We start from the raw sequence: 21,521 nt of genomic DNA, 5'->3' as shown, positions 1-21,521 counted from the left end.
TGACTTGAAAATTTTGATTTTCCATTATCATGCCTCTTGTAATGAGAAACTTGTGCTGACATATGTTTATTAATCTTAGTTAAAAGACACCTGCCCAGATGGTTTATACCTGGGAAACATTCGCAGTCATCAATCCTTCTCTAATCAGCAAGTTTTTCTTCCCTTCTGGCACTGCACCAATTTGCTGAGATGACCAAGAGTTGCTTCTCTTTGGTCATATGTGGTCCATGCCTTGTACATTAAACGGATGCAGGGAGCCCGGCCAGTGTGGCTCAGCAGTTGAGCATCGACCTAGGATCCAGAAGATCGGGGTCCTGTTCCCAGTCAGGGCACATGCCCGGGTTCTGGGCTAAATCCCCAGCAAGGGGCGTGCAGGAGGCAGGTGATCAATGACTCTCTCTCATCATTGATGTTTCTATCTCTCTCTCCATCTCCCTTCCTCTCTCTGAAATCAATAAAGATATATTTTTTTAAAAAATGGATGGAGGGAAATGAAGCAAATTGCTTCGCTCTGAGGAGCAGTGAGCTTATGTCTCACTGACATACCCTTAGTAACTCCGACCTATAGTTGAAAGGATTCATCTCACATTACTTTTCACCGAACAGTCTGCAAGTCACAGTAATGAGGTCCCCTCTCTCTACCCCCCACTTCAACGGGCTGCATGGAAACGCACAGCTGCGCACGCCGGGGTTCCTGTCACCCCTCCCGGTGGATGCAGAGGACCGACCAGAAGCAGTTGGGGCTGTTTGGGGGCTGTTTTTGAGGGAGAGGCTCACCTCTCCATTCCAGCATCCCTTATCATCGCTTCCCTGGAAACTCCTGGGTGTTCGTTGCTTGCCACAGAAGCTAGATGTCTATAAACAGAAACATTATTCTGGGGTGAATTGGCCAAGTTATTAAATTGATCAGTGTGATGGCGAACAGACCTGGTAGTTGGGAGACAGACAATAAGCAGCAGTCAGGTGTGAAATACAAAACAGCCCAGACATTCGGGAAGAGGGGTCCGGGAGTTGTGAGCCTGCCATTGGTAGCATATTTCCCTGCATCCCATTATTTCAAAAGGGAATTTACAGGATTTTTGCCTCATGCTTCCTTGCAGCGTGTAGGCCGGAGCATTGCAGTTGCGCCTTGATCATTGAAGCAACCGTCATTAGGCGTTGCACATTCGACGTCTAATTAAATCTCTCCTACCGCAGGATCGCGACCACACTTCATCATGCGGGGATCTTTACAGTCGGCTCCATGCCATAGCAAGCAAAGATACATAAGTGTACAATCAATTCTCAGAAGGCCCGAGAGCTGGGGATTTATTTCCACTACAATACTCTGGAACGTCTATGCTAGTTTTAAGTAATCCCTTGAGAAGGAATGAGGATATTATTATGGTTCTAAGAATTACCTTCCTCGTAAAATATTGTTTAAAGATAATAATGCATTCCATTTTAGTTTTGTCGTCACCCAGATATTTTCTTATTGATCGACAACAACGACACGCTGAGAAGGAATGCAGTCCTTGAGGAAGATTTAAGCATGCATTTACCTGACTATTTCTGCTTCTACTGATTTAGCACTTATGTCACCTTCTACTCTCTCAGACAAATGGCACTGGGCCGCTGATCTTTTTCTGAAGAGACCAGACACTTCAGTGTCATCCTTCATATGTCAGTTCTTTTATTTCAATCCCCGATGACAGATTAAACAGTGAAATTTTAGACACTCCCCTATGTGAAAATGTATGGCCCTGAACTTATAATTAGGCAAATGAGTTCTATGTGTGTGTGAAACCGTCTGATAAATACTCCTTCATGCAGATTACAATTCCAGGAAACTGTATAAGGAGAGATCGGATCTGACTCCAAAAATTTACAATCTATAAAAAATAGCCATATTTTAATAATCAAGATTCTTTCTGACATTTAAATTTCCTGAATATTTACAGCCAAGTTTCCAAAAACTATATTTTAAGATATCGCTACATGACTTCAACATTCTGAAAACAAAAATGAATCTCTTCCATTTGACAAATTACTTTGCCTGCAAGTAAGATATTTGACTAAGTGTGTATTTTTCCCTCCCTTATTTTTTGGGCTGATAAGCGGACTTATATTTTTGAATTCTGGTGTTGATTTCTGATAAGAACTTGAAAGGTGAAGAAAGGAAACAGCTACATCGTGGCAGACTTTGGTCACTGTACCATCCTCTGAAAAAATAAAGTAGGATGAAGACTGTTGTCTCAGCCCGCAGTTCTTGGTTTGATGTATAATGTCATCAGATGAAACATGAAGTAGAGATAGGCTCTCTAACCAGCTGTGTATTTTGGTTCCAGCTGACTGACAGTGGAAAGAAAATGTGTCAGTCATGAATATTAAGTTTCTTTCTAGCATTTTTCTTCCAGATGGAAGCAACATGCACATTGTAGCAATGCTTCTTCCAGCTGATGAATTTTCTTATTTATATTTTTGGCAAAGCATATTGATTTTCATCTGTGACTTTCACCTGAATACCCTACTGCGTGGTTTTAAAAAATATTCAGCTTAGCTTCTTTTAAAACTCCCCACACTCCAAAAAAATCTATTTATATCAAAGTCATTCCAGCACAAGCCCTTCATTCTTTTTCATTCTATTTACTATCTTTGGAAGTACGTAGTATTATGCACCTACCTTTTTAACTGATTGATGACACAATTTCCCAGTCTGTCATCACAATATCATAATATTAACAATCAACTTTAATATTAAAATGTACTAATTTTAATGTTGTCCTTGTGCGAGGTACTTTAAAAATGCTTGATATTCTTTATGGTTCTTAATTCTTCCAAAAATTCTATAAGTTAAACACTATTATTTCCATTATACAGTAGAAGACAAAAGAGTTCAGTAACTTCCCCAAGGCCTCATAGCTAATAAGTGTCAGAAACAGGATTTGAAACATCTCTTTGAATCCCAAGCTCATTCTCTTAACTGCTAAACCATCAAAAGTTTATAAACTTGATGATTCTGTTATTCATTAATATCTGCCATATATTTTCAAACAAAATTGCAATAGGAATGTAACTATTAAAAAATGTTTAAAGGTTATGCTTTTCCTCATTTAAGTTTCTGACTTTTTGCAAATTATTTTCTGTCTGGCCCCCAGAGAGCCCAGAGAAAACCATATCTAAAGGGAAGGGTTTTATGTAGGGAGACCATTTTTCATTGAACAGCTCTTTTCCTGACTCTTATCCCCATGGCAACAAGCATCTGGCTGAATCCTCCTTTGCAATCTCCACCAAATGGAAAGGAGCTGCACTTTCTAGAGGGACTGCTGCTTGTTGGAGAAGAGGCATAGTGGTCCAGCACAGTGTCCCTTGCTGTACATGCCCAGCTGTAGTCTTAGTTTCCTGATAAATCTATTGATGGCTTTGAGAAGGCGGGAAGGAAAAAAGCAACAGAAACCCAAATTATCATCATCATAATCCTTGATGTTACTATTAGTATTGATAGAACTGTTTCTAGTCTGTCTGTTACCTTTCAGAAACTTAAAGATTCATACATTTTAAACATCAGTCACCACATCTAATTTATCGGGCATTTATTCAGCCTTTGGTTTGTCTAAGTCAATCACTGAAAAGGAAATCTTGCCTTTTTGATTTGTTGCTGGCCCTTATTTGAATAGGAAAAGGGAAACTTCACATTTGAACATTTCAAGCCTCATCATATTTTCCTTCTCCACATGACAGAGATAAACAGATCTTGGCAAAACCTCAGACACAAAAGAAATTTTTAAAATGAACTATACTGTCATTTCTTTTGAATGATATGGCAATAAACCAACAATTCAAAGGATCACTGAACATCTAGACTTCTAAAGCAGAAGACCAACTCAGATTGTTGGTATAAGGAAGCGCCATTCAACTTAATGAAGTTTCAAAGGGTAACTTTTTAAAGAAAACTCATATTTTTGGAATGTCAGTGGTGATTGGCTGAGAGAAAATTTAATAGAGTGAAAAGACGTGAAACTTGGAAATGGAGAAACAATCTGTGATCTTAGATACATTACTTAAATTCACCAAGCTTTGGTTTCCTGAGAGAGAAGTAATTGCCTCGGGCAAGGGAAACAAAAGAAAAAATAAACAAATGGGACTATATCAAGCTAAAAAGTTTTTGCACAGCAAAAGAAGCCATCAACAAAATGAAAAGACAACCTACTGAGTGGGAGGACATATTCTCTGATACAACTGATAAGGGCTTAATATCTAAAATTTATAAAGAACTTACAAAACTGAACACCAAAAAAACCCCGAACAATCCAATAATGGGCAAAGGACCTGAATAGACACTTCTCCAAAAAGGACAATAGACATATAAAAAAATGCTCAATGTCACTAATCATTAGACAGATGCAAATTAAAACCACAATGAGATATCATCTCACACCTGTCAGAATGGCTGCCATCAATAAATCAACAAAGTACAGGTGCTGGTGAGGGGGTGGGGAAAAGTGAACCCTTGGGCACTGTTGCTGGGAATGCAGACTGGTTCAGTCACTGCAGAAAACAGTGCAAAATTCCCTCAAAAAATTAAAAATGAAATTACTTTATAACCCAGCAATCCCACTTCTGGGAATATAACTAAAGAAACCCAAAACATGAATTCAAAAGAATATATGCACCCTATGTTCATTGCAGCATTATTTGCAATAACCAAGATCTGGAAGCAGCCCAAGTGTCCGTCAGGTAAATGAGTGGATAAAAAAGCTGCGGTTCATTTACACCATGGAAAAGAAAGAAGTCTACCTTGTGACTGTACTGATGGACCTGGAGATTATTATGCTAAGTGAAATAAGCCAAGTGCCAAATGATTTCACTTACATGTGAAGGAAATTAACAAACAAAGTAGAGACAGACTCAAGGATAAAAAGAACAGACTGACAGCTGTCAGAGAGAAGGGGGTTGTGGGCTGGGTAAGAAGGGTGAAGGGATTAAGCAGAGAAAAAAAAAGAAAGACTCATGGACACAGGCAACAATATGATGATTGCCAGAGAGAAGGGGTTAGGGAGGGAGGAGAGGGTAAAAGGGGTACAAGTGGTGATGGAAGGACACTTGACTTGGGGTGGTGAACACACAATACAGCGTACAGGTGATGTATTATAGAGTTGTATACCTGAAACATATACAATTTTATTAACCAATGTCACCCCAATAAATTTAATTTAAAAAGAAAATTAAAAATAATAATAATTGGCAGCTTACCAGGTTATTGCAAGAAATAGGACTAAGGTATATAAGAATACAAAGCAATGCCCTGTCATATAATAGTGGCTCAAGAAACAAGCTACCACTGTTTTTCACTCACTGTTATTTTCTAGCGGATCATGGCTTCACTTGCCTAGGAGGAGAGCTGAGTGGCTGATCATTGCTTCAGCAGGGGACTATTGGACAGGCAAATAATGCAGCAAACATTATCTGTTAACTTTCTGCCTGTGTGCATGTGTTCTTATGAGCCTGAGGACCCTGAGTACAACTTGCCAGACATTAAACTATGCAAATCAATAGGCTGAAGACATCAGCAACCTTTCAAAGGCCTCATGTTTTAAAAAATCTATTTATGAGATGGAGAGGATTGGCCCTCAAAGGGAAGACGCTTAGAGAATGAGATCCAGTTGGACGAGCCATTTAATTATATTTATTGACCCTTCTACTGGAAGTCACCCAGTGTCCAGGCATGGATGCACAAGGGATATTTGAGGCTCCACTTTTAATGGAAGTGAAATGCTGCAGGGGAAAGTGGAGAGCGCAGATGTTTACAAAGCCACGAGCTCCCAGGCTGCAGTGACATAGGTGTCATCTGATTGCAATGCTTTTCCAGTAACAGGGTCCTGCTCAGAGTTCTGATCTAAGCACCTCATTGCAGAACTGGCAAGCTGCAACCCCCTGGAGTGATCCCAGCTGACATGGGAACAAAGGCCGGAAGAATAAACAATCTGGTTAATTGAGTTTGAATGATGGAATTGCAACAAGGGACCAATAAAAGGTGCAGTAAGGAAGATGTTTAAAAATTCTAATAAACCTTGAAGAGATAGTGCTGTTGGGACTCTGGAAATAATAACAGCACAAAAGCCATGGAAACAACATGTAAGCTGGGAACCTAACAGTGCAATTATGGGAAACAGACAAATCAAAGGTTGCTGTTTTTTAATTTCTGTTTCTATGACTTGAGTTTTTTACAATTACCTTTAAGCATGATCCTATAATTAATATGCATTTTATAAGAATTTACCAGTTATATGTGACCTTGAGGGAATCACTTAATCTAATTCTCAGTGTCCTCATCTGTGACATGGGAATAATAATGCCCATTTTATAGAGTTAAAGACAAGAGATTATGTATATAAAATAATACATATATATGTAGATGTATTAGTTTCCTAGGGCTGCTGTAACAAAATACCACAAACTGGTGGCTTACGTAACAGAAACTTATTACTCACATTTCTGGAAGTTGGAACTCCAAGGTCAAAGTGTCGGCAGGTTTAGTTTCTACTGAGGCCTCTCTCCTTGGCTTTCTGCCACATTCTTTCTGTCTTCATATGGCCTTTTCACTGTGTGTGTACACTCCTTGTGTCTCTTTGTGTGTCCAAGTTTCCTCTTCTTAAAAGGACACCAATCATATTGGATAAAGGCCCACCTTAATGACCTTACTTTAACTTAATCATCTCCATAAAGGCCCTATCTCCAAATTTAGCCACATTCTGAAATACTGAGCATTAAGTCTTCAACATAGGAATTGGGGAGAGGGGCACAATTCAGCCTATAACTTAGAATTATACAGACTTTATTTTTTTTATTTTATTTAATTTATTTATTTATTTATTTATTTTAAGTTTTATTATTGTTTAAAATATTACAGATGTCCCTTTTTCTCCCCAATGACCCTTTCCACCCCATTCCTTCCCCCTCCCCAGGCCCTCTCCCCACCATTGTCCATGTCCTTGGGTTGTGTATATATGCACATAAATTCTTTGGTTACTCTCTCCCCCTCCACCCACCCTCCTCCATCCCTCTGACATTCATCAGTCTCATCTATGCTTCCATGTCATTGAATCTATTCTGTTTATCAGTTTATTAAGTTCTTTAGATTCCACGTATAAGCGAGATCATGTGATATTTGTCTTTCGCTGCCTGGCTTATTTAGGATTAATGTCCAAGGAGGCCTAATATAGGGTGACAGAAGATGATTTGACTGTGGGTAGTAGGCACCCAATGCAATATACAAATCTTGTATCGTAGGAATGTACACTCGAAACCTATATGATCTTATTAACTAATCTAACTCCAATAAATTTAATTAAAAAAAGAATGCTTTCTGGGCTACCCAGGGAAGGATCCATATGGCACTGTTCTCAGTTCCCACATAACTTAAAGGGAAACATTCACAATGTCTGGAGCCCTTGATGTCTTGCAAATGAAGAAGGAGGGTGTCCTCAAATTCCTTGCAGCAGGAACCCACTTAGATGGCACCAACCTTGACTTCCAAATGGAACAGCACATCTACAAAAGAAAAAGTGATGGCATCTACATCTTAAACCTGAAGAGAACCTGGGAGAAACTTCCACTGTCAGCTCATGCCATTGTTGCCATTGAAAACCCTGCTGATGTCAGTGTCATATTGTCCATGAATACTGGCCAGCGAGCTGTGCTGAAGTTTGCTGCTGCCGCTGGAGCCACTGCTATTGCTGCCGCTTCACTCCTGGGGCCTTCACCAACCAGATCCAGGCAGCCCTCCAGGAGCCGAGACTTCTGGTGGTCATTGATCCCAAGGCTGGCCACCAGCCTCTCACAGAGGCGTTGTATGTGAACTTGCCCATCATTGCTCTGTGTCAGACAGACTCTCCTCTGTGCTATGTGGAAATTGCAATCCCTTGCAACAACAAGGGGGCTCACTCAGTGGGTCTGAGGTGTGGATGCTGACTGGGGAAGTACTGCTCATGTGTGGCACCATCTCCCATGAACATCCATGGGAGGTCATGCCTGATCTTCTACAAGGGTCTTGAAGAGATTGAAAAGGAAGAGCAGGCTGATGCTGAAAGGCTGTGACCAAGGAGGAATTTTAGGGTGAATGGAGGGCTCCAGCTCCCTAGTTCCCTGCTGCTCAGTCTGAGGTCACAGACTGGTCTGAAGGCTCACAGGTGCTCTCTGTGCCCATTCAGCAGTTTCCCACTGAAGTCTGGAGAACTCAGCCTGCCGCTGAAAACTTGTCTGCAGCCCCCACTGCTCAGGCCACTGAATGGGTAGGAACAACCACTGAGTGGTCCTAAGCTGTTCTTCCACAAACTCTTAACAGAATGGAAATAAGGTTGATGGAAAATAGACAGTTTCAAAAAAAAAAAAAGAATGACTGACTCATAGTAGGCACCCAATAAATATTACTATCAGGGGTATTATTATTATATAATTTGATTTTTACCTCTAATATCTTAGATGCAAATTATTATCATAATAATTTTGTATGTAGGTAGGAAAACTGAAGTGCAGAGGAGGTAAAGTACTGACATCATATTGTGTTGTGTGCGTTAGTTTTAAAGCTGAAAATGCACCGCATTTCTTGGTACCCCAAATTGTTTCCTTTCTACCACATTGTACTCCTACCAAGTAGTTGGACAAGAGTCAGAGAATTTATTTTCCTGTTAAATTCATGACTATCTTCACCCAAAGCATTTATACTGCATCTATTCCAAAGAAGCCATTCATCCAAGTAATTCAATGACTGAATAATTAAAGTGTTCTCTAATTAGAGGCAAATTCTCTTCTTTCTCAGAATTCTGTACTTTTATGCCAAGCTCAAAACTTTGAAACCTAGAACAAGGTAACTTTATAACAATTTTCCATTTCTGGGAGATTCTTTGTCTTTTGACTTTTATGTCATGTCTGTTGTCCAAGAGGGAAGCCAACAGATAGAAATCCACTGATCTTCCCGTCACCAAATTTGCCAAAGTACCTGTATCTGTCCGCACACTCCATACCCCCATCTGATTATACTGAAAAAAGTTTTCCAGTTCCTACCTAAGGCCAGGTGTCTCTTCGATATCTCTCCTTCTCAAGAACTCTACTCTTGTTAGCAACTCCCGTCTCTCTGCTCCATCAATATCTCCCTCTTTAGTGCATCACTCCATTATCATATAGAAAATGCTCTAGCATCTCATATCTTAAAAGAAAGAAAACAAACACCTTTGGTGGCCCTCTAGTTACTGTTGTATTCCCTTTTATCCTGCTCTAGTACAATATAAAAGGTGTTATAGTCATTGTTTCCAATTTCTCAACCCTCATTTACTTCCAAATCCACTTCAGTCATGTTTTCATCATCTTTCCCCATAGAAATCCATATGTTCATGTCTCTGTTCTTAAAGTACTTGGTCTCTTAGAAGCATTCAATACTGTTCACTGTATTCTTCATGAACACTTTATTTTCTTGGCTTCTGGCTCAGCACATTCAACTTATTCCTGCCCTACTGATATCACTGACTACTTTATCTCAGTCTCATTGTTTGATCCTTGCCTGACAATCTCAAGGACCCTACAAGTGAGTACTTCTCAGGTCCTAGGTTCCTAAGGGACCTTCCCTCAGATTCTAGGTTCCTAAGAGATCCGAGAAAAGTACCAATATTTTTGCAGTTAATCCTGGATTAGATGTTAAAAAAAAACATTAAGTCTCATATTCAGATGCTGTCCCAATATACCATATGTTTTTCTAGTTTTATTTATCCTGCTGCTTGAATAGTGTTTATTTTCTCATTTGGTTTGTTTCCTATTTGAAAACATTTATCAGAATTGCTTTTAGAAGCAATAATATTTTAGATATTATTTATTGAGTACAATTTGCATGTATTCTCTTACATAATGTTTACAAGCACCCTATAAGTGAGTGGTTATTGTCACTTTATAGACAGAAACTTGAAGCTTAGAGAGTTTCATTGACTTATCCAAGTTCATACAGTCAATGGCAGAGTCAGAATCCCATCCCCATATCTGACTCTATTGCAGACGCACTTAATAAACATACAATGTTATATCCAACATTTCTAGAGCAAGCTGGAATTTGGGGTCAGGATACTGCCACTTGGGGGATGGGATTTGTAGAGAGCTTTTTGTTGCAAGCAACAGAGAACACAATTCAACTGGAATATATGATGGGATTTATCATCTCAATGAAAGGAACTCCAGAGCTATGTCATAGTAAGATCAGTAGCCCAAGAAACTCATCAAAAATACAAGCTCCTTCCAGTTCTCTGCTCTCCTCTGGCTTCATCTAAAGCTATATCTCCTTATAATTTCAAGATGGCTGAAGTAGTTATAGAAGCACACCATCTATCATTACTAAAGGAGATATTTCTGACTTAATTAAATTTATCAGGAAGGAAAACTTTCAGAAGCTCTACAGTAGACATCCTCTCACATCTCATTAACAAAACTGGCTACTTACCTGTTAAGTACCCACCTTGGCAAAGGAATCATCCCTAATGGCTTAAATTTACCAGGATCTATCTACCTGGTTCATAGGGAAGTTGAGAGGAAGGGAAGCCAGAAGAAAATCAGGGCTTGGACACCATGAAAAGAAGATAACTATTGCATGGCAACCAAGGTCTACTTTATCTCTAAAAGAGTATATTAGGCACAGTAACTGTGACGAAATATCTGTGTTTGTGCATGTTCCATTTTGAGGTCACTTTTCCTTTTAACAAAACCTCACTTTGTTAAAAACTTTTCAGCTGTTCTTCATACATCCTTTATTCCAAAAATCTAATTAGCTACTTTGTTGGCAAGAGCCTTAAGCAAAACATGCTTTCTGTGGTACCAGCAAAGTTTACCTATCATTTGGTCTGTGACTGTTCTGTGTAGGACTTCCAGTTTTTCAAAAAGTACTGGTATGCTAAGGAATTGAACACATTCCCAAATCCTCCAGAGGCTCATGCAATTTTAAAGTTCTCTCTTAGAAACAAGTTGTCTGAGCTGTATAATCTCTGATCACGACTAATAATTTGAACATTTTGCTATGACTTCCCCCTTGTTAATAGGATCTGTGACTCAGATGCCCTGTGCTGGCCTTACCTCATTCTTATTTATAGAATATTCATATTTTCAAATACTTTCCCCATGCTCTTTTCTTTGGCTCTAAAGTAAACTGTATTTGCAAGTGGCACTGTGAGCCTCACTATAAAGTACCTCACCATTCTGCGTATCCAGCTAATCAGCAGATCGAGCCTCACTGCATAATCTTTCTCTCACTCAGTGACATGGAAACTGGCAGTTCTCCTACTACCCCGACTCTGTACCTTACTTTAGGTCGGGCATTCTCACATAGAAAGGACTTTGACGTGATGGATCCCAATCTCTCTCTAGCTACTCTGGTTGCCAGAGGTACCCATGGGATATAATTAATGGCATCATCACCTCACTCCCCCGGTAGAGGTTGGGCAAGAGTTGGTGGCAAGAGTCAACAGTGTGTGTCACAATCATCTAACCTCTTTCAAATCCTCTCAGCATCTTCTCCCTGTCATTGTTAATCCTCCAGTATTTAATAAAGTGCAAAATAACAAGACTTCTCATATTTGCAGAGTTGACAATTAACTAATTAGCCCATTGACTCATTCAGCCATATTTGTCCCAGTAAGTTAAGGGTTTTGGGAGGTGTATTAATCCTTTAAGGCCACAGGAGCCACATTTGCAGCTAATGGGACCATATCCCTAACTTACTACCAGGGAGGGACTTGGGATATTGTTAGGAAATGGAAGCCATTAATCCTCACTGTACCAAGAGGGGCAGGTGAGAATGACTTTGCACCAATTGATGAGAAAATGTGTTTTGTTTTGTTTTTCTCTTTTAAGGCCAAAAAGAGACTCTGAAGTCAAGCCAAAATTGGAACTCAATGTTTTCTGGCCAACAGCCTGTGTTTGAATTTGAAATCTCACCAGAATTTGTTTATTTGTTTATAGTTTTAAATTCAATACCGAGAGTGGGTAGGCAAGAAGTTTTATGCTGGGGCCAGGGCAATTCTAGCAACTGGAGTCTTCAACAGCAAGAAAGGAGCATGAGATTCCATTTCTATTCTTTAGTCTGCTTACACAGGTCCTCATTAAGTCGTGTGGAATATACCAGTAGATGGTGGGTGGGTGGGTGTGTCTGGGTGGGGGAGAACCTACAAGGAAAGGACATTCTTAACAGGACTGCTGTCCTGTAGAACCAGACAGACTGTGGGAGTGAAGTGGGCCCTCCCCTTGGTGGGCAGCAGCTTATCTGAAGGAAAACTATTCAGGACCCATCTCTGCCTCCAACTTTAGCAGGAGGCTGGACGGCTCTATTGGGATATCCTGGGAGCCTGGGTAGGGCAAGCGGTCGCACCTGAAACGTGAGCGTGTAAGCCTGGAGGCTGAGCAGAGGAGCAGTGGCTTGTATGAGCATTCTGCATGGGGTTCACAGTTCTCTTGTGCCAGGGCACACATTTTAGAGTCAAGCTACCAAATCCAAATGGAGAAAAGGTAAGTATAAAGTCAGAGGTAGGGATGGTCGTGGTGGGGGTGGAACAATATGCAGCTAAAGTGGTCGGGGCAGAGAAAAGCCAATCTCTGCAGAGAAATGTAGGTCAGATGGCAGCCCCAAATGTCTTTTATGTGGCTTCCAAGGCCATGTGGTATAAAGAAGGAGATGGGAGGTGTGTTTAGTGTTTAAAGGTACAGCCTGGGGCTTACAAATGTATTTACAACCTATGTTTATTATACGTACTGAGCCATACATTCTCAAGGCCTCTGTGTCCGGCTGCTCCCTCTTCCTAACCCCACAGATTAATCACAGCTACTCTTGGGAATAAAAAGAAACCCTCTTTTTCTTTCTTTAAAATGAATCTTAAAATCCCTGCTTATATCAGCCCACTATGCGATATTTAGGTTACCTAGGTCGTACACAACACTCCAGGAATCTTTTCTTCCTTTCCAGCTATTGTGATCTGTTCTCCAAGGGTCCTTCCTTCCCTCCATGCAGTTTTCGTGCCAAATAAGAAGAAAAGCTTTTATTTCAACAATAAGTAGCATGGAATGTGGTAGAAACCACATCAAACTCTTTGATGGGAGGGCATAGAAATTCAGAGAAAGAGAAGCTTCGTTGGCCTTCTAGAGGAAAAGGCCTGGAGCTAATATTTAAGAACACAGGGATTTTTCCTGCTTTGCTCCTATGAGTATAAGTCATTTCACCTCTCTGTGATTCATCTTTGCCCTTTGAAAACTAATGTATGTACGGGTGTATGTATTAATAACTCACTTTGTTCCACAAAGGTTGTAAGCCAGTGTCTCAAAATAGAAACAAAAATGTACTTAGAAAAATGTAAATGAGAAAACTGGTTCAAAGGAAAAGTAAGAACGTGAAAAATTAAGATGCAGTTAACGTTATTTTGTCCATAAAATAAATTTAGTTGGTAGAGAAGGTCAGGAACATACCTAGGTGTTTTCCAATCATAAATGCAAAGAGGGTAATATGAGCCCTGGCTGGTGTGACTCAGTCGGTTGAGTGTCATCCCGAGCACTGGAAAGTTACCTGTTTGATTCATGGTCAGGGCACATGCCTGGGTTTCGGGCTCAATTTCTGGTAGAGGGCATTTCTCTCTCTCTCTCCCTATCCCTTCCTCTCTCTCTAAAAATCAATAAAAAATATTTTTAAAACAATTTTTAAAAATGAGGGTAATATGATATGATGGTGACAAATAAACAGTACTTATTAATTGCTTACTATGCGCCAAGCACTGTGCCAAGTAAGCGTTTTGTTGTTGTTATTCCATTTTTATCTTGTCCCAAACTCTATGATGCAGATACAATTACTCTTCTCATTTTTCAGGCAAGGAAACCAAGATTTGATATGATAAAAATAAACATTTCCGTAAGAAGTAGAATATGAAATATGATATTGCTCCATGAGTCACTAATAAGAGGTTGCATTGCAATGTAGGGACCAGTATCCTCAAAAATATTCTTATGGTGAATCTAATTGAGTTAGATAGCATTAAGAAAATCTATAAGGTTGTTACAATGTTATTTATATCCAAGTGAAGTTCATTAAAGATCTTCTGTAGGAAGCCATACAGTATCGTTCCATGGATGCAGGATTTTCATGCTTTGGCTTAACCCAATGATATATTTTAGTTTATCTAGAGGCATGAGTAGTTTTAGCCTCAAAGCAATATTCCACAGAATCTAGTTCAGAGATTTTATTAAGTATTTAAGCTCCCTGACAAATACCTGGAATTGCAGATGTCTATATCACTTTTTCGATCCAGCTTGATTCCACTTTGTAAGTGTGGTGGGGACTAATAAGGACACACCAGCAAACAGGTCGCTGTAAATTCTTCTACAGAATGACCATGGGCAGAACCAAATCGTTCCTCATAAAACAATTCTGAAATGTTCACAAGCCCCAGAATAATGAGTAACCGAAGTTCAGTTAACTGATATATTCATGTGGTCATAGAAATTTTATTGAGATGTGCCAGGTATTAGAGGCACAATGGAAACAAAATAGAGCCAGGCCCTCTCATCACTGAGTATATGATCTGCTAATAGGCATTGATAATTAAGTAGGCAGTTAAAATGAAGCACAGTGGAACAGACACACAAAAACATGCACACAGGGAAAAGGACATGTGCATTGAAGGCAGACATCGGAGTGATGTGCCTACAAGCCAAGAAACACCAAAGATTGCAAGCAAACCACCAGAAGTTGAGAGAGTGGCCAGGGACAGGTCATTTCTTGGGACCTTCAGTGGAAGCATGGCTCTGCTGACACTTTGATCTCAGACTTCTGACCTCTAGAACTCTGACACAATTGGTTTCCATTTTTTAAGACTCTCTGTGGTACCTTGTTATGACAACCATAGGAAACTAATACACACACCTTCCCCCACCCTCAGCCTCAAGCCAGAAACCTGGGAGTCATCCTATACCACCTCTCTCTTCTCTCAACTGCCACATGCAGTCACTATACTCTGCACCCCCTAGCTTTCTCATTTCATACCTTTGCTTATAGCTTCCTTCTTCCAAGTGCATTTGGCTAAGGCCTAGCTAACTTAGGTCTATCTCAGCTCACACATGTAGATCAGCCAAGATCCAATCAGAAAAGCAAAACCACTATGCATATGAAGGAAAGTACTGTATGAATAACAACTTTCACAAGAGTGGGAAGGGCTTGAAAAGTAAAGATCTGAAAAGGAGAATTTTAAAATCAGAGAAAAATCACTGATAAGATCTGGTATGGATGAATGAGTTGAAGCGTACACAGAGATCTTGACGGTAGGCACATGCAGCTGACACAGTGGGACCCATGAGATGGTTGGTGTAGAAGCCTAGGCAAGGTTCTTGACTACCTGTGATTTATTGGCTCTGTGAGTTCCCAGCACAGGATCTAACATGGGTTTGAAGGCACAGTAGATCAGAAAGGCCAGTGGTCAGGACTGAGATGTGGGTGCAGAAACAGTAAGAGGGTGCCCAGTGGAGAACACACCTACCCCTGTGCATGTATCTTAGTTTCTAACAATGATGACCTTTACAGCATAACCTCTGCTGCCATGCTTCCACCTTTCAATCTCACATAACTTCATTTTGGGGAATTCTAACCTGGGGCCATACAGAGAAAGAGATTTTAAGCAACAACATTTCCAAATTGACAATAAAATACTATAGCTCAAGCTGCAACAAATGACCACACACTTGGCAGCTTAAATGTATTCATTTAACATTTAACATTGTATTTAAGAGAATACAACAGAAATGTATTCTCTCACAGATCTGGAGATCAGAAGTCTGAAATCAGCATCACTGGGCCTTAATCAAGTTGTCAGCAGGGCTATGCTCTCTCCAGAGGCTCTAGGCAACAGTCTGTCTGTGCTTCCTCCAACTTTTGGTGGCCGCCAGCATTCCTTAACTTGTGGCCACATCACACTGCACAGTAATTTTCCGTTTCCTTTTTTTGTATCTCCTATAAAAATCTGAACACTTCAAATATGTAGACCTGTCTTTCTCTGCCCTGATGACTCAGTTTGAGCCATAGTAAACAAGAAATTAGTGTTGGGGAGTTATTCCCTGGTCATGGGCTATATCAATTGATAGTACATTCTCAGATACACTGGTTAGAAGATGCTTTCTTTCATTGTTCCCATGTAGCTATTTTTTTAAAAATCAGAGCTTCCTACTAGCATGATCTAAAATATTGATGCCCTCAGCTTTCTGTGGAGCCTGATAAGGTTTAGATTTAACTGTGGTTGGTCTTACCTGAACAGCCTCATTCATTTACCCAAGAAGGCTCTACAACAATTATCATTTTTTTGCATGTGCTGTTAGATGAAAGAAGTTGTGAAACAGTGTTCTAACTAAAGAAAACTTGGTTCTATCTTTTATAAATAAATTTTTTATCTTCCCTGAATTCCAAATAGATTGAAATGTATTCTGTGGTAAAATGAACACAAGTTTAAGCTCTGCCTCCACTGACTTACTCTGTGTTGTTGTTCTGGTCAGTAACCTACCTACCTACGACTTGGTTTTCTCATTCTGAAGTGAAAATAGCAATTATACTTGCCCTAAGGAATCATTTCTGTGGCAGCACATTCTACATTCTTGTGTCTGATATAAGCGTTAATCATAGTTGGGGGATCAGGAATGCCAGCCCAGATCATGGGGTCTGATTAGACCCACGTAACTGTATTGGAAAATTATCATTTGGTTCACTTACTCCTTATTTTGAAATTACCAAGGTGGGATAGAGGCATCTGGCACAATTGGGCATCTATGATACAGACACGTGAGAAAGCTCTATCAGGCTGGTACCAGCCTGTCAGTTCTTGAGGAAGTGGCTCATGGTTCCAAGAAGAGTTAAACATGGTCAAAGAGAGCAGGGTGTAGAGTCCCACAGCTGTGGAGCCAGGGGTCAGTGGGAAGGGCATCAGAGGTGGCCTCTGCAGCAGACTTCCTGCCCTGAGAATGCAGCAGGGCCTTGCCTCCCTTAGAGGCTGCTTTTCCTTTCTGAACCTATTCTTTATCTAGTTGATTGTTTTTACAAACTCTTCTTTACCTTCTTACCCCCAAAATTCCTTTCCTGCCTACGTTAGCTGGAGTTGGCTTCTCTTGATTGCCATCAAGAACCCAGCTAGAATAACTTAAAAGTTTTTAAAATACCAATTCTACCCTAAATCAAAACAATATATTTTAATAGTTTTAATAAAAGAAGTTTTATTTTATATAAGAACGTTACACTGCATTGTTTGCCAGACGTCCCTAAGCTTCCATCAATTTCTTCATCTCCAAAATACGGATAATTTCTTTTAGGGTCATTTTGAACATAGAATGAATTATTCAACAGATATTTATTGGGTGCTTATTTATCAGGCACTGTCCTATGTGTTTGGGGTATATGTAAAACATTAAAAATATATCCAATGTGTACTTGATAAAATATAAGTGCTGAATAAAACCAATAAATAAGAAAATAGTATGTAAAATGATTGTTGTAAGAATTAAACTGGATAAACAGGGAATTCTAATGTATAGCAGTACAAAATGAGAGTGTAGTGTGATAGAAGTCATATTTTAAATGTAATTTAGAAAGGTAATCAATATTCAGATATGCTCTTAATTGTGGTAGGTCAAGTGAATGATTTCCAAACGACACAGTTCCTTGTCTCAGGAGAGATAAGCCATATGTACATGAAACAATACCTTAAAATATGTTGAGATATAACAGTGCCATATAAGTGGAACAAAAAGTAAAGGTTCTTAGAGTGAAGGGAAAAGACACCACTGTCATCAAACTAGACTCTGTAGGAAAAGCAACAGAGGAGATATTGGAGCTCAGCCTTTAGTGATGATAGGATTTAAAACAGTACTTTTTCGAGTCATGGACATTGTTACTCATATTTTTCCCCATTTGAGCCACTGGTGGAACTTTACATCCTACCTCCATTGTGGTTGGGTGGCACCATGTGACTAGCTCTGATGAATGAATGGAGAGCCAAAGGGACAAGGGCCACGTCCAGGTCAAAGCATTTAATTGTGCATCTGGGACTTGCCCAGCTCTCTTTATCCTCAGGCATGGCAACCAGCAATGTTCAAAAAGACTACTCCATCTGCTGACTCTGTAACGTGTAAGATGAGGCCAGCCCTGGGCTAACTCACCCTAGACACATGACTAGCCCCCAAAATAAGGGTTTGTTGTTTTAAGCCACTGAGAGTTAGGAATTGTTTTGTTACTGCAGATGGCCCAGCCTATTCTTACTGATTCAGCAGTTGTAGGAAAAAAGGCAAAGGAGGAATCATAGATGTGGGAATGTAGACTCTTAAGTAGGTCAACTCCTTGAATAAACTTAATTTTGAAAAGAAGTAGATTCTAAAGAAAAGAAGAGGAAGCGTAGACTGCAGAGAATTTTGCATGTTAGAGTAAGAAGCAGGAACTTCTTTCAGGAACCTATTACTGGCTTTGAGTAGAGGCTAGATGTGAGACGTTAATTTGGTGAGTCATCCAAAAGCAATGGTGCATGGGAACTAGAGAAGGGAGCCCAGCAAGGCTACGGCAGGATGCAGACAGGGTGTGAGAAGAAAAGAAGTTTTCTTAAACTGGTGGCATTACTCTCCTTTAAAAAAAAGAACAACAATAACAAAAAATCCCCAAACAAATTACATGCTAATCTGGGGAGAATTTATAGATTCACCTCTAACCATTTGAGCTATTGGTTTAATATTCTAGACTCAAGGAAAAAGCACTTGGACCTCTCATTTTGCATTCATCATGTTTGAGTAATGGTTCTTGTTAGCCCTGTAATAATGTCCTCTTTTTTTAAAAGTGAAGCCTAGTAATAAAATTTTTATTGTAATCCAATGCTAACATGATTCTTCCTAACTAAGAATTATGTTTGGTGGATTTAAGCAACCCCAGCAAATATTCAGGCTAAGAATTTAGAAAGATACATTTGACAAAAAGAACACCCTTATGGATTTATGTTTTTGGGAGATTTCTTAAGAATATGTGATTTCTTATTGTCTGTCTTTTACTTTTAAATTTAAAATTAGTAGTTTTCAACTTTTAATTACTTTAAGAATCACCTAGTGACATATTTTAAAATGCAGAATCCTCAGGTCTGTCTCAGAGTGATTCTGATTCAGCATGTATAGGGGTCAGGGACTATAATGGACTAAATGTTTATATCCCTCCTCCAAATTCATATGTTGAAATTCTGTCCCTCACTGTGATATTATAAGGATGTGGGCCTTTTGGAATTGACTAGGTCTTCAGGGTGGAGTCCTCATGAATGGGATTAGTGCCCTTATAAAGAGAGCCCAAAGAGCTCTCTCACCCTTTCTACCATGTGAGGACACAGCAAGGAAACAGTTGTCTATGAACCAGAAAGTTGTCCTCACCAGACATCAAATCTACCTTCACCTTGATCTTGTACTTTGCAGCCACCAGAACTGTGAGAAATAAATTCTTGTGGTTTAAGTCACCTAGTCTATGGTATTTTTGTTATAGCAGCCCAAATGAACTAAGACAAGAGGGTTAGGACCATAGACATTAAGAAGTAGCTCAGGTCATGTGTGAAGGGAGTCTGAAGACCACACTTGGAAAGACATTGTATTGATTCTGAGATCCCAGACTCAATCAGGAGCTCCGTGAAGGCCTGTGTTTTAATTATCTTGGTATCCCTGGTGCTTATTATAATTCCTAGCACATATGAGGCAGAGCTGTATAAGACTTACAGACACTGGCTTTGCAGTTGGACAGACCTGGATTTACATACTGGCTCAAAGACTTCTTAGCTTTAAGACAGGATGTAACCTCTCTAGATCTAGCTTGGTCCTCCGAAAGTTAAAGATAATGACACCTTCCTCCATGAAGATTATGGAGCTTACATGAGATTATGTTTCCATAGAGCTTGGCACAGTTCCTGGGGCCAGGAATTTGGAGCAAGATCTTGGTACTATTATGATGGTATTATGGCCAGCACACAAGATCATGACTGGGGCTCCTTACCAAGGAAGAAATGCCAAATAAAAATCCAAGTTCCTCTTAATTAAGGGCTGAGCATGCACCCAATTACCTGCAAGCCAGAAAGCAGGTAAAAATTGACCTGGAGAACTTGGTGTAGACCTGGCCAAGGTGAGGTGTCCTGGTTCCCCAACATGAAAGAAGGAAGTCCAAGGCAATCTCCCCACGTGGCTTACTTTGAAAGTTTGGTAGCTCTTTGTGTCAGGATAATGTGGCTCCATCATGTCCCAGGCTCTAACCAATATTATTAGAAATCCCTTCTTCCTTCAGCGAGGGAAGGGAGACAAAGAGGTGGAGGAGAGAAAGGGGAGGCAGACCTATTTCCTCCCAGGCTGGGCCCATCAGAAGTGCTCCATAAAAGATATTTGTTTGGGTTGTTTATTATTATTATTATTATTATTATTATCATCATAAAACTTTGTGAATGATGAGAATAACTGACCTTTATTTAATGCTTTCTATGTGATAAGCTCTGTGCTAAGATTTTTCCATATGTGTCTCATTGAATTCTTACAAGGAAACCCTTTGAGGTTGCTGCTATTTTTATCACCATTTAGACACACGGAAAGTAAAGCTTAGAAAGGTTAAATAATTTGTTCAAGTAAGTGGTGTTAAAACTTGGATTCTGTCTAATGAGCCAGTCTTAAGACAATGTTAAAAATGGATTCGTTGTTAAATTGAAATAGAGGAAAAATATGAGTTGCCCTGAGTTTGGGGAATTTGCTTCCAACTTAGGGCTTGGGTGTGTGTTCTGGGGTGAGGGAATCTGCTTTGCTTTTACCTGTCCATGAAACACAAAACAAAACAACAACAACAAATGTAGCTGAAGAGCTTAGGTAAATTTTTTTACTCGCTTTAGTCAAAAATAAGAAATTACCATTCAAGCTTTTCTGCGGCTTAATTACAGGCCTCTGGCTGCAAACAATACACTGAGTGCTAATAATAGGGGCCATCCACAAACAAATTCTCTGGAGACCTCCGAACTCTATTGGGCCTGCTTAGGACAAGTGATAAGGAAACAATGTTCTATATGAAGGAGCAGAGGGCCCCTAGACAGCGTGAGTCTTTTTCTTGTTAATGAAGTAAAATGAACATTGTTACTGGTATAAAACCAACAGCAGAAATGAAAAGCCATTCTTGTTAGTTACCTCGGAGCAGCAGAGGAAATATCTACTCAGCATGTTAGCTAGGAAGCAATAAGGCACCATCGGGAGCCCCTGGCCTGTGCTGCCCTGGCAGAGAGGCCCAGGAAGAAATAGTCCCATTTTTAAAGGGCTTTTCTACATCTCATACGATTTGGGCCCAGTTCCTAAATTATCTTTGAGTCAGAATAGCAATTCTTTGTTATACACTTGGCTGGAGTGTTAAAGAATCTTTGGAAAATGTTCAATAGATGTCTTGAGTTCTATGTAAATATGAAAAGCGCAGTTATTTGTGAAAAGAATATCAAAGAAAAGCTTAATATTATTCAACCTTT

The 21,521-nt window shown here is 39.7% G+C and overlaps 1 pseudogene across 1 annotated transcript; it reads left to right on the top strand.

Moving 5' to 3' along the window:
- Positions 1-7,417: 7,417 nt before the first annotated feature.
- LOC308554063 (small ribosomal subunit protein uS2 pseudogene) lies at positions 7,418-8,297 on the top strand (annotated as a pseudogene). The gene has a single exon. The product of its transcript is annotated as a small ribosomal subunit protein uS2 pseudogene (transcript).
- Positions 8,298-21,521: the final 13,224 nt, after the last annotated feature.

This window comes from Miniopterus schreibersii, assembly GCF_964146895.1.
Source record: "Miniopterus schreibersii genome assembly, chromosome: 2".
In the NCBI taxonomy this organism is placed as follows: domain Eukaryota; kingdom Metazoa; phylum Chordata; class Mammalia; order Chiroptera; family Miniopteridae; genus Miniopterus; species Miniopterus schreibersii.
The sequence above is the reverse complement of the archived record's forward strand: the minus strand, read 5'-3'. Positions and strand labels throughout refer to the sequence as shown.